Genomic DNA, 12,897 nt, shown 5'->3' on the forward strand with positions numbered 1-12,897 from the left:
AGATGGTAACAAACTTTGTCAAGAATTATCCAAGCAAAGACCTTGCCTGACACTGAAAGCAGCGTTACCTCTCGGTACTTGTTGCAGTCTTGGTGATCACCCTTCCCTTTCCAGAGAGGGACAACAAGGCCCCTCTTCCAGTCAGTTGGGATGATGCCTGTGTTCCTGGCAGCCAGAGAACTGCATGCAATGACATGAGTACAGCATTTCCACCAGCCTTGAGAAGTTCAGTATGGATGCCACAGATCCCACGAGCTATACCCCATTTCAACTGGTTCACTGCAGCCTGTGCTTCCACAAACAAAGGTGGACCACAGTTGATTGGAGGGTTAGCAAGAAGGATTGTAACACCCCTGACATCCAACTCGACAGCTGTTGGATCAGCCTGGTACAGCCGATCAAAGGAACTGGCCCAGCGGGCCTAAACTTCGGACTCCTCTGTCAAGAGCCAACCACCCTCTGCTCTAAGTGTTCCTACTTCAACTTCAACTTCAACAACCCAGCAAGTCCACCACGACCCAGCAGGTCCGACACCACTCAGCATGTCCGACACCACTCAGCATGTCCGACACGACCCAGCATGTCCGACACGAGCCAGCATGTCCGACACGACCCAGCATGTCCGACACCACCCAGCATGTGCAACACCATCCAGCATGTGCAACACCACACAGCATGACCAACACCACACAGCATGACCAACACCACCCAGTATGTCCAACAGCACCCAGCTTGCACAACACCACCCAGCAAGTTCGACACGCCCCAGGAAGTCAAACACCACACAGCATTTGCAACACCACCCAGCATTTGCAACACCACCCAGCATGTCCAGCACCACACAGCAAGTCCAGCACAACTCAGGAAGTCCAACACCACCCAGCATGTGCAACATCACCCAGCACGTCCAGGACAACTCAGGAAGTCCAACACCACCCAGCATGTGCAACATCACACAGCAAGTCCAGCACAACTCAGGAAGTCCAACACCACCCAGCATGTGCAACATCACCCAGCACGTGCAACACAACCCAGCATGTGCAACACTACCCAGCACGTCCAGCACAACTCAGGAAGTCCAACACCACCCAGCATGTGCAACATCACCCAGCACGTCTAGCACAACTCAGGAAGTCCAACACCACCCAGCATGTGCAACATCACCGAGCACGTGCAACACAACCCAGCATGTCCGACACCACCTCGCATGTGCAACACCACCCAGCATGTCCGACACCACCTAGCATGATCAACACCACCCAGCATGTCCAACACCACCCAGCATGTCCGACACCACCCATCATGTCCGACACCACCCAGCATGTCCGGCACCACCCACCATGTCCGGCACCACCCAGCATGGCCAACTCCACCCAGGATGTCCAACACCACCCAGCATGTCCGACACCACCCAGCATGTCCGACACCACCCAGCATGTCCGACACCACCCAGCATGTCCGACACAACCCAGCATGGCCAACTCCACCTCGCATGGCCGACACCACCTCGCATGAACGTCAGTTGTGCACGTACTTCTATTAATTACATGCTATTGGAACATACAGTACCTTTTAAAGCTTTTGAATCTTTGTACTGCTGAGACTCCTTACATTCTTTTGAATAATTATTTTATAATATTGCAGAATTTGTGCAATGTGTTCTTTTTAAACCATCCATCAAACAGGACTGACAGTTTATGCTGCACTCACGATGAATGACTGAATTTACACGCAAAACTGGAATTACTTTAAAATAGTGCCGAGTTTGTGGAGAGGTTAAAAGATGATAAAACCCAGACTGTGAGTTATTGGTCTTGCCTGGTTTCAAATCCAGACCCAGTTATAAACTGTAATCGTGGTGTTTCACAGGCAGCATGATTCATCAATGTGTGTCGACCTAGAATGGACGTTGAATGGACGTCCCGTCTCCTGGCATTAGTTGATGGACGTTAAAGATCCCATGGCACCCTGAACATGTTACAAATTCGTGCCTTAACCAGCAGAGGGCACGACATCAGCAGCACAGCCACCTTCAGCCTTCAGCCAATGATGCTACCCTGCAGCCTTGTGGTGCATATGAATGAAGAATCATCACAAATTATCGTTCAGAACATTCCAATGATTGTGAAAAGGCTTGCCCGAACAACGAATTCACACCTTGGTAAATAATGTCAACAAACGACTAGAATGTGTCTGGAGAGCACCACCTTTATGTATCACACTGTTGCAACCAGCTTGCTAGCTCAGTCGACCTGCATGCACTACCCTGAGAACCCAAGAAAGTGGGGAAGGTGCACCTAAGCAGGAAAAGTTTGTATGTAACATGAGATCACACCAATTTTAAACCAACGATGATGAGGGCCTGGCATTGTCCTGAAACTTTTCAAAATTCTGTGCATTGGCACATGGATGGAAATGAGTGACGAATTTGATATAAAATGGGCCGTACCACCTGCTGGAACTGGAATGTTGGCTTGAGTTTGTTGATCATGTATGATACAGCACGTTCACAGTTGTGGATAGGTCTGCTCTTTCCGATTTGGTTCAAAATTGTTTGTTGTTCTTTCACATGGAGCCCAAGGCTACATGGTAGCATCATTGGCTGAGGGCGTAGCTGTGCCCTTTGTAAAATATTGCAGGAATTTGTAAAGCAGGTATACTGCCGACGACTGCTCGCAAACGAGTACTCTTCCATGTAATGGTATCTTTAACGTTCACCAACTAATGCCAGCAGACAGGATGCCCAATTTAACATCCATCAAAGAGACAGCACTCATATTGATGAATTACTCAACCTGTGTGTGAAGCAGTGGGATGACAGTTTATACTGGGATGACACTCGGCCTGTGAAGCCATCTTATCGGACCATCGTTTGATTTGTGGTGAGTGCTATTTTTCTTTTCTTTTTTGCACCTTTTTCTTGAACAGTGGAACATACCAACTGTCTAAACCGAATTTCGTGTGCGCCATCCATCATGGCAAGTCTTTCTTTGGTAAATCCTTCCTCAAAAATTTAAGGCCTTTGTCTGTAGCTTCATGGAGTAATGCGCTTGCTTATGAGCAGGTACCCCTCCTACAAACCTATCTCTTCGCTATGCTGTTGAAGCTAAAGCTCTCAAAATCATTGGCATCTTTCACAATTAAACGGAAGCACATGGTCCACAGCTATCTCATCAATGACAGGTCAGTGGCCTCTGTTTTCCACCATCTCGCTTCTGGTTTTAATCCGTTTGCTCCTTCCAATCAAGGGAAACTTCTGCCCTGAGACAGCCCCTCCAGGATGCATGCTTTCTTCCAATAACCCCCTCTTTGTTCATCCTCCAAAATCTAGGATTATTATCTTCACTTCCTTTCGTTTTCTTGTGGAACTCAAGTTATGAGTTACATTAATCCAATTATCCCCTCCAGGGCTTTAAGTCATCAATACACCACCATGTCATGTCATGTCATCATCCATCCTTGTTCAAAATCTTTCCTACCCCCATTACCCCACCCCACTTATTTGTAGGTTTCTTTATTTCTTTCCCTCTTTTCTCTCCTCTCACGATGATTATTATTTTTTACCATCCCTTGTTTGTTGTGTCTACCTGTTATCCCATTGTCAGTTTATTTATTTCACCTAGTGTCACCACTCTCTTCCAAGAACCTAGATTTTGTATACGAGTGCACCCACTCCATACAGGAGCAGCAGGGAGCGTCATGATATTATCCTTTCTGGGGTATGTAATAGATTAGGCCAAGTAAAAATATATATACCAGTTGATCGTCCGGATCTGTTTTTTAAAGGAAGGAGGTGGCGCTTTTTATTTGTTAAGAGCAAATACCACCCATCGCTTCACTGACAGGAACACTGAGATGGGAGGGGGGAGAGGGGGGAGAGAGAGAGAGGAGTGAGGGGAGAGCGAGGAGATAGAGGGGGAAAGAGAGAGCAGGGAGGAGGAAAGAGAGGAGGGAGTGGGAAAGAGAGAGGAAGGAGGGGGAAAGAGAGACGAGGGAGGGGGAAAAAGAGAGGATGGAGGGGGGAAGAGAGACGAGGGAGGGGGAAAAAGAGAGGAGGGAGGGGGAGTGAGGAGGGGGAGGGAGGAGGGGTGGGGAGAGAGAGGAAAGGGGAGGGTGGGGGGAAGGGAAGACAGCGAGAAGTGAGAGGATGGGAAGGCAGACGTGTGGTGGAGCATCAATTACAATTCATACCGTCTCATCAAAATGACTGCATCGAGTAACAGTGAAGAAGGAAACAAAATAATGTCAGAAATCTATTTTCTACCACTCACACTATAAATACCACCCAGAGACAAACACCGCCCAGACATATACGGAGATAAACACAGTCCAGAAACAAACACTGCCTGGACGCATCCGGAGCCAAGCTGTCCAGACACAGACACCGCTCGGACACGTCCAGAGAAAACTCCTATCCAGACATAAACAACACCCAGACACAAACTTCTGTCTGGACATAAACACTGCCCAGACATGTCTGGAGACAAACCCCATCTGGACATAACCAAGGTTCAGACACATATGGAAATATGTGTCTGAAGACAAACTTCCGTCCAGACATAAACACCGCCTGGACATAAACACTGCCCAGACACGTCCGAAGACAAACTCCCATCAGGACATAAACGTCGCCCGGACATGTCCGTAGACAAACTCCTGTCTGGACATAAACACCTCCCAGACACAAACTCCCATCCGGCCATTAACACCACCTGCACACAAACTCCCGTCCAGATATAAACACCACCCGGAAATGTCCGGAGACAAACTCCAATTCAGACACATCCGTAGACAAACTTCCATCTGGACATGACCGGGGATTACCATGCAGACACGTCTGGAGACAAACCCCACCTGCACATGAGCACCGTCCAGACACATGTGGAGATAACCACCATCCAGACATAACGACCTTCCAGAAACAGAGAGAGATAGAGAGAGAGAGAGAGAGAGAGAGAGAGAGAGAGAGAGAGAGAGAGAGAGAGAGAGAGAGAGAGAGAGAGAGAGAGAGAGAGAGAGAGAGAGAGAGAGAGAGAGAGAGAGAGAGAGACTTTTGATACAAAAAAAGTATAAAGGGTAAGAATTCAATACAACAAAGCAAAGGATTATATACAAGAGTGGAAAAAAAGAAGAGAAGAAACCAATTCAATTTTCAAGTAATCGATAAAGCATTGATCACAATTTATACACAAGGAACACCCCCAAAAAAATACATTAGAGAGAGGAGAAGAAGATGATAAGAAGAGAGAAAGCAACACAGGCTCCACACTTACCGCCAGAGACTGAGCAACAGCCCTTTGCGTTTGCACGTGCGTGCCGAGAGAGAGAGAGAGAGAGAGAGAGAGAGAGAGAGAGAGAGAGAGAGAGAGAGAGAGAGAGAGAGAGAGAGAGAGAGAGAGAGAGAGAGAGAGAGAGAGAGAGAGAGAGAGAGAGAGAGAGAGAGAGAGAGAGAGAGAGAGAGAGAGAGAGAGAGAGAGAGAGAGAGAGAGAGAGAGAGAGAGAGAGAGAGAGAGAGAGAGAGAGAGAGAGAGAGAGAGAGAGAGAGAGAGAGAGAGAGAGAGAGAGAGAGAGAGAGAGAGAGAGAGAGAGAGAGAGAGAGAGAGAGAGAGAGAGAGAGAGAGAGAGAGAGAGAGAGAGAGAGAGAGAGAGAGAGAGAGAGAGAGAGAGAGAGAGAGAGAGAGAGAGAGAGAGAGAGAGAGAGAGAGAGAGAGAGAGTGAGAGGCTTTTGATACAAAAAAGTATAAAGGGTAAAAATTCAATACAACAAAGCAAAGGATTATATACAAGAGTGGAAAAAAAGAAGAGAAGACACCAATTAAATTTTCAAGTAATCGATAAAGCATTGATCACAATTTATACACAAGGAACACCCCCAAAAAAATACATTAGAGAGAGGAGAAGAAGATGATAAGAAGAGAGAAAGCAACACAGGCTCCACACTTACCGCCAGAGACTGAGCAACAGCCCTTTGCGGTTGCAGGTGCGTGCCAAGCGAGAGAGAGAGAGAGAGAGAGAGAGAGAGAGAGAGAGAGAGAGAGAGAGAGAGAGAGAGAGAGAGAGAGAGAGAGAGAGAGAGAGAGAGAGAGAGAGAGAGAGAGAGAGAGAGAGAGAGAGAGAGAGAGAGAGAGAGAGAGAGAGAGAGAGAGAGAGAGAGAGAGAGAGAGAGAGAGAGAGAGAGAGAGAGAGAGAGAGAGAGAGAGAGAGAGAGAGAGAGAGAGAGAGAGAGAGAGAGAGAGAGAGAGAGAGAGAGAGAGAGAGAGAGAGAGAGAGAGAGAGAGAGAGAGAGAGAGAGAGAGAGAGAGAGAGAGAGAGAGAGAGAGAGAGAGAGAGAGAGAGAGAGAGAGAGAGAGAGAGAGAGAGAGAGAGAGAGAGAGAGAGAGAGAGAGAGAGAGAGAGAGAGAGAGAGAGAGAGAGAGAGAGAGAGAGAGAGAGAGAGAGAGAGAGAGAGAGAGAGAGAGAGAGAGAGAGAGAGAGAGAGAGAGAGAGAGAGAGAGAGAGAGAGAGAGAGAGAGAGAGAGAGAGAGAGAGAGAGAGAGAGAGAGAGAGAGAGAGAGAGAGAGAGAGAGAGAGAGAGAGAGAGAGAGAGAGAGAGAGAGAGAGAGAGAGAGAGAGAGAGAGAGAGAGAGAGAGAGAGAGAGAGAGAGAGAGAGAGAGAGAGAGAGAGAGAGAGAGAGAGAGAGAGAGAGAGAGAGAGAGAGAGAGAGAGAGAGAGAGAACTGAGACTGAGACTGAGACTGAGACTGAGACTGAGACTGAGACTGAGACTGAGACTGAGACTTGACTCCTTTTATTATAAAAAATACAAAAAACCAAAGGAGTAAACCAAAAACAGGTTTCAAAGATAAATCAACAAAGTCGTAGAAACACCAAAAAAGGCAATTCGAATCAAGAAAATTTCAGACACAAGGAAAAAAAAACCACGTACATTTCTAATACATTTTAATTTATGTTGCACATCTTGCCAACACACCAAGTTTCAACAAAAGTACTAATATTTGTATTATTTCTGTAATAATTAAATTCTAGTTTCAAACGAGTTGAAACCAGGGATCGGAAATGCAAAATCACATTACATTGCCCAAAGGGTTTGCCTTTCATTTTGGCTTTTCTCGACAAGTCGATCGCTAATTTTGCCTCTGATAGGAAATAGTTCAAAAACATTAACAATTTTTCATTACCTGAATTGACTCTGAGGCCAAAAAGAAAAAACCCGAGTGAAAAGGGGGACATTTACCCGATGAAATATATTGTTCAATAAAATAAAAAGGGGGCACAATCGTACACAATCAATATATCCATGGAACAAATCTTCAGTGATGTTACAAAAAGGACAGAGTGCTGATACAGCAACATCATTTCGGTTGACAAAAGTGTTTGTTGGTAGTGACCAGTGAGCAAGTCTCCATTGCAAGTCACCTGACCTTTTTGTTATTGGTGTGCAATACATCGATTCCCATGCAGGTTCAGAAGGGGTGGCATACGGCAAAAGCGTTTTCCATCTCAGTACTCCTACTGCGGAGGTATTTATATTAATAACAGAAAGACAGAAACGATAAATATATTTACTGTCAAGATTACTAAATAAACAAGAGCCAATACTGACTGGAGATGGAGTAAAACTAGTGAATTGGACAAGTAAGCTCGGAAGTGAAGGCTTATGGGGTGTCCATTTGACCTCAGTACTCCACTGCAACCCAAGTTTAAAGGATGTACAGATGACATCGACAAGTACTTTACCTACAGCTCTTAATAACCTGGTGCCAGTGATTTCAGCAATTTATTTAACAGATTTCCAGCAACAATTGGATGTGTCACGAAGATGCCAAACATTTTTGATACCAGTTACTTTGAGCGGTTGTACCAGGCTGATCCCCCAACTGTCGAGTTGGACGTCAAGGGTGTTACAATCCCTGTTGCTGACACTCGAATCAACTGTGGTCCACCTACGCTTGTGGAAACACGGGCTGCGGTGAACCAGTTGAAACGGGGCAAAGCTCCAGGGATCTGTGGCATCCATGCCGAACTTCTCAAGGCTGGTGGTAATGCTGCACTCGTGTCATTGCATGCAGTTTTGTACTCTGCCTGGAACACAGGCATCATCCCAACTGACTGGAAGAGGGGCCTTGTTGTCCCTCTCTGGAAAGGGAAGGGTGATCGCCAAGACTGCAACAACTACCGAGGGGTGACGCTGCTCTCAGTGCCGGGCAAGGTCTTTGCTCGGATAATTCTCGATAGGGTTCGCTACCATCTGCTTGAGCACCAGCGTCCAGAGCAGTCAGGCTTTACACCAAAGAGGTCAACGATTGACCGTATCCTTGCACTTCGTGTCCTCACCGAACGCAGGCGAGAGTTTCGGCAGGGGATGCTTGCAGCCTATGTTGATCTCTGTAAAGCGTTCGATTCAGTGAATCGGGATGTCCTCTGGAGGATTCTTGGTCTTCGTGGGGTGCCTCCAAAACTGATCGATCTGATGCCTGAACTCTACTCTGGTACTGAGAGTGCTGTGAAGTGTGGTGGTACCATCTCTGACTTATTTCCAGTTGTTACTGGAGTTCGTCAGGGATGTGTACTTGCCCCCACACTTTTCAGCACTTGTATGGACTGGATTCTAGGGAGGATGTCGGAGAGATCAAGTTGCGGTGCGTCATTTGGGAATGTCAAGATCTCGGACCTTGACTTTGCAGATGATGCAGTCATCTTTGCGGAGACTTTAGACATCCTCTTGGGGGCCCTCGAGGTGCTGAATGAGGAGTCAGAGCCGTTGGGATTACGGGTTTCTTGGGTCAAAACTAAGATCCAGGCTTTCGGTGACATTTTGGATGCTGCTGTCCTGTCTGTGTCTGTTTGTGGTGAGGATGTTGAGGTCGTGGAGAGATTCACTTACCTTGGCAGTGATATTCATGTCTCTGCTGGCTGCGAGTCAGAGGTCAATAGACGTCTGGGTCGGGCCTGGGGAGTCATGGATTCACTGGATCATGGGGTGTGGCGCTGCCGGTACCTGTGCTGGAGGACGAAAGTCCGAGTCTTCAGGTCCTTGGTACTTCCAGTCTTGCTCTATGGGTGCGAGACTTGGACTCTGACCAAGGATCTGAGACGGAGACTTAATTCCTTTGGTACCAGGTCTCTTCGGAGAATCCTTGGCTATCGCTGGTCGGATTTTGTGTCCAACGAGCGGTTTCTGAGAGAGACTCGGATGAGATTTGTTACCTGCATAGTCCGTGAGCGTCAGTTGCGGCTGTATGGACATGTGGCTCGTTTTCCTGACTCTGATCCTGCTCACCAGATTCTCTCAGCGAGGGAGTCTCATGAGTGGAGGAGGCCAGTGGGCCGACCACGTGCCTCATGGTTGCAACAGGTTGACCATCATCTCGAGGAGATGGGGATGGGCCTGGCATCTGCCTGGGGGATGGCCAGACGGAGGCCCCTGGAGTACCGGCGGAAAGTGGAAGCAGCGACGTGCTGTTCTGGCACATGCTCCCATACCTGACTTACCTGACCTGACCTGAAATGAGGTTTTGTGAAAAACAATGGCTTTTGGGAACATTGGGAAAGAGTGGGTTGAGGAATAGAGGTTCTCCCACAAACATTTTGATGTCATACAAATCACTCTGGCGGGTCACCACTCCTGCTTGCCAAGAATTCAACAGACTCTGGTAAAACAGAGGAAGGTGAGACGTGCCAATCTTTTTTGATTCAATTAGGAACAACTCAAGGCCGTAGCCGAGCAATCCAGCTTGTCTCAATATTCGTTGTGCTACGGAGCGCCAGAGCAGTTTTTCCACATTGATCACTCGTATCGACTTCAGCCGAAAGGTCATCAGATGACACTTTACGTCAATGAGTGCTTGGCCACCATCAGACAAGGGGCAACAGCAACAAATGATGACCATTCCAAAAAAGGTTTACCAGTATCTGTTGAATCTCTTTAAGCAAGACATCTGGTGGCTGTAAACAGATGAATTTATGCCACAAGACAGAGGAAACCATGGTATTAATAATTACTATACTACCTCTGGAAAACATTTGCGGAAGGAACCTTTTCCATTTGTTAAAACGTTTGGTTACATGATCTACCACTCCTTCCCAGTTAATGAGGGAGTACTGATAAGGGCCAAGATAAACACCTAAGTATTTCACCCCCTCTCTCGTCCACCTTAGATCTTTCGGAAGAGACTGAGGTGGTGCGAAGGGAAGCCCACTGGATGTACATTTTGCTGAGGACACCCACAGAGCTTGACTCTTTTGCCAATTACACTGCAAATGTGAAGCAAGACAAGAAAACCTACGTAAAGATCCGAGAAGAGTAGTTAGATCCTGATCATTTTTAATTACTACACTGACATCATCAGCATATGCAGACACCACGATAGGGTGTTCTTCTGGAGACGGTACAAAGCCAGAAAGAGAGTTCCGAAGATTAATTAGTAATGGTTCAAGAGAAAGGCGAAACAGTAAACCTGACAATGGACAGCCTTGCCGAACACCCCTCTGAACCTGAATGGGAGAACAGAGACCATCGTTTACCTTACACAAACTAGATATATTGTTGTATAACAACAACAAAACCGATGAACCTTTCACCAAGACAAACTTTTGCAACACTTGAAACATATAAGTGTGATTAATACTATCGAAGGCCTTTTTGACATCAAGGAAGATCAAACCAACCCCTTCTTCCTCTTTAAGGCCACAAACAATCAAATCTCGAATTAAAAGTATGTTATCAGAGATTGATCTCCCTGGAACACAGTAGCTCTGGTTCAGGTGAACAAGAGTCCCGATGACAACTTTTAGCCGATTGGCCAACAATTTGGAAAAGAGTTTGTAGTCAGAACACAGTAATGAAATTGGGTGCCAGTTCTTGATTTGGCAGAGATCGTCGCTTTTTTTAGAAAAGACAAACCACCGCTCTTCGACAGCTGAGAGGCAGTATGTCAGAATGTAAACTTTCTTGCAGAACCAACAGTACTTCTGGACCGAAGATGTCGCAAAAAGCTATAAAAAAATTCCTTGGAAGTCCGTCGATTCCAAGGGCTTTTCCACGTTCAAGGCTATTCAGAGCCATGCTGAGTTCCTCCAGGGTAAGCATCTTTTCAAGAGCTTGATGCTGACCACAACTCAAAGAAGGAACATGATTTGTCATCTCATCAACACAATCTTTACACACAGATTCCTTCGCAAATAAATCAGAAAAATAATTTTTCACAAGTCTTTTAGCATCACTTTCATTTTGTGTAATATTCCCTTTAGCATCTAACAAGAAGAAAATCTGCCTTTGGGATTTCTTAACCCCTTCTTACTGGAAAAAAAAACGTTTATTTGTGATGTCAAAAAACTTCACATTTTGGATTCTGAGTCTAACTGACATCCCCATTACTTTTTCATGAATCAATTCTCTTAGATAAGCTTTTTTTCCCAATAATAACCGAAGTTCCCTGTCATTTTGAGCTTTAGCCAAGTCTTCCTCCAACTGCAAAATTTCAGTTTCCAAGAGTGAAACAGCAATTTTATTCTTACTCATGGAAGAGGACTTATAACATTGACAGAAAACACGAATTAGAGCTTTCTCGTTGTCCCACCATCACTGGATAGAAGAATAAGGTTTACTTTGGATAAGTTTTTCCCAAAAACTACGAAAAGCATCAGTAAAAAAACAATCCTCGAACAGGCTGGTATTGAAGGTCCAATACGCACTTTTATGAGTTAACTGAGAAGAGGATAAACCAAGCACTACCAGGTGATGATCAGAGAAAGTAGAAGGAAAGAGATTACAAGACACGAGTACGTTTCTAAAAGTGGAGCTAATATACCATCTATCCAGCCTTGCAAGTGTTATCAACCTGTTAGCACGCCGGCACCATGTATACTGAGATGCTGTACGGTGCTGCATGCGCCAAGCATTGAGTAGACCAAGTGATGAAAAACAACAAGATATGTCGTTATGAGATTCAGGATGTGGTTCTGGCGTATTTCTATCCAAATTAGGTTCAAACATGAAATTGAAATCTCCTCCGATACAAATACAATGATCAAAGGCTAAAGTATGAAGGCAATTAGCCAGATGTGTGAAAAAAAATCTTTACGAGCCCCGCTCTCACTCGGAGCATAGACATTAAGTAAGGTGAGGTGAAATCCTTGTTACACCAACTGTAATGATGCTAAGTGAACTTTAACTATTTCAGGAAAACTATACGAGTCAGGAACAAAACGTGGACGAAGCAAAAAAGCAACACCCGCCGAGACAGAAGTCAGATTGCTGAAGAAATAGAGCCCCTTGTTAGGGCGGAGCCAGTCAGACTGTGAAGTCTCTGTTATGTGTGTTTCTTGCAAGAAACAGACATCGACATGTTTCTGAAGCAACAAGTTTTCAACTTGGGTCCGACACAAATGTTTAATGTGCCAAAAAGCACTTCCTTCCTTTTCATCCCGTATCAGGGGGTTGGGCAGCTGTTGAGATCATTCTAACCCTGCTTTTGTAATAAATTTCCTCAGTCTGTGAATTTGTGATTTTGTTATTTCAAAATCTTTCGAATTTCTAATGATACACTTTGCAGTCTGCATGAAGGAAAGCAAGTCAGGAAAATGTTTACGAATGATAACATCCCGCTGCCTCAACGTCTCATTCAGAAAGGATACAATAACCTGGGGAGATATCTGTAAATGATCAGATGATGACTGTGACAGATCAGTCACCTCCATGTCATCATCATCTGAAGCAGACAGCCCAGATAACCTTCCACTAGGTTCGTAAATATCATACCGGACATTTACTAACTCGTTTTCAGACAAGCGAAAGAGGCGTACCGAGTGATGCACGGTAGTTCATTGCGAGCCCTGTTTTACACTTTCATCAACATGAGATGGGGCCTTGAGTCCACCATCTTGTACAACTACATC

At 45.7% G+C, this 12,897-nt stretch overlaps 1 protein-coding gene across 1 annotated transcript in view; it reads left to right on the forward strand.

Annotated features, from left to right (window-relative positions):
* Window positions 1-2,650: 2,650 nt before the first annotated feature.
* The window catches only part of LOC147033919 (monocarboxylate transporter 12-like), a 64,689-nt gene continuing 54,442 nt past the window's right edge, over window positions 2,651-12,897 (forward strand). The window contains exon 1 of the mRNA XM_085872999.1: window positions 2,651-2,882. The gene's annotated coding sequence lies outside the window, so the exon portion shown is untranslated. The remainder of the gene's footprint in view (window positions 2,883-12,897) is intronic.

Source organism: Eptatretus burgeri, chromosome 1, assembly GCF_056783735.1.
Source record: "Eptatretus burgeri isolate ZD-2024b chromosome 1, Ebu_testis_v1, whole genome shotgun sequence".
Classification (NCBI taxonomy): Eukaryota; Metazoa; Chordata; class Myxini; order Myxiniformes; family Myxinidae; genus Eptatretus; species Eptatretus burgeri.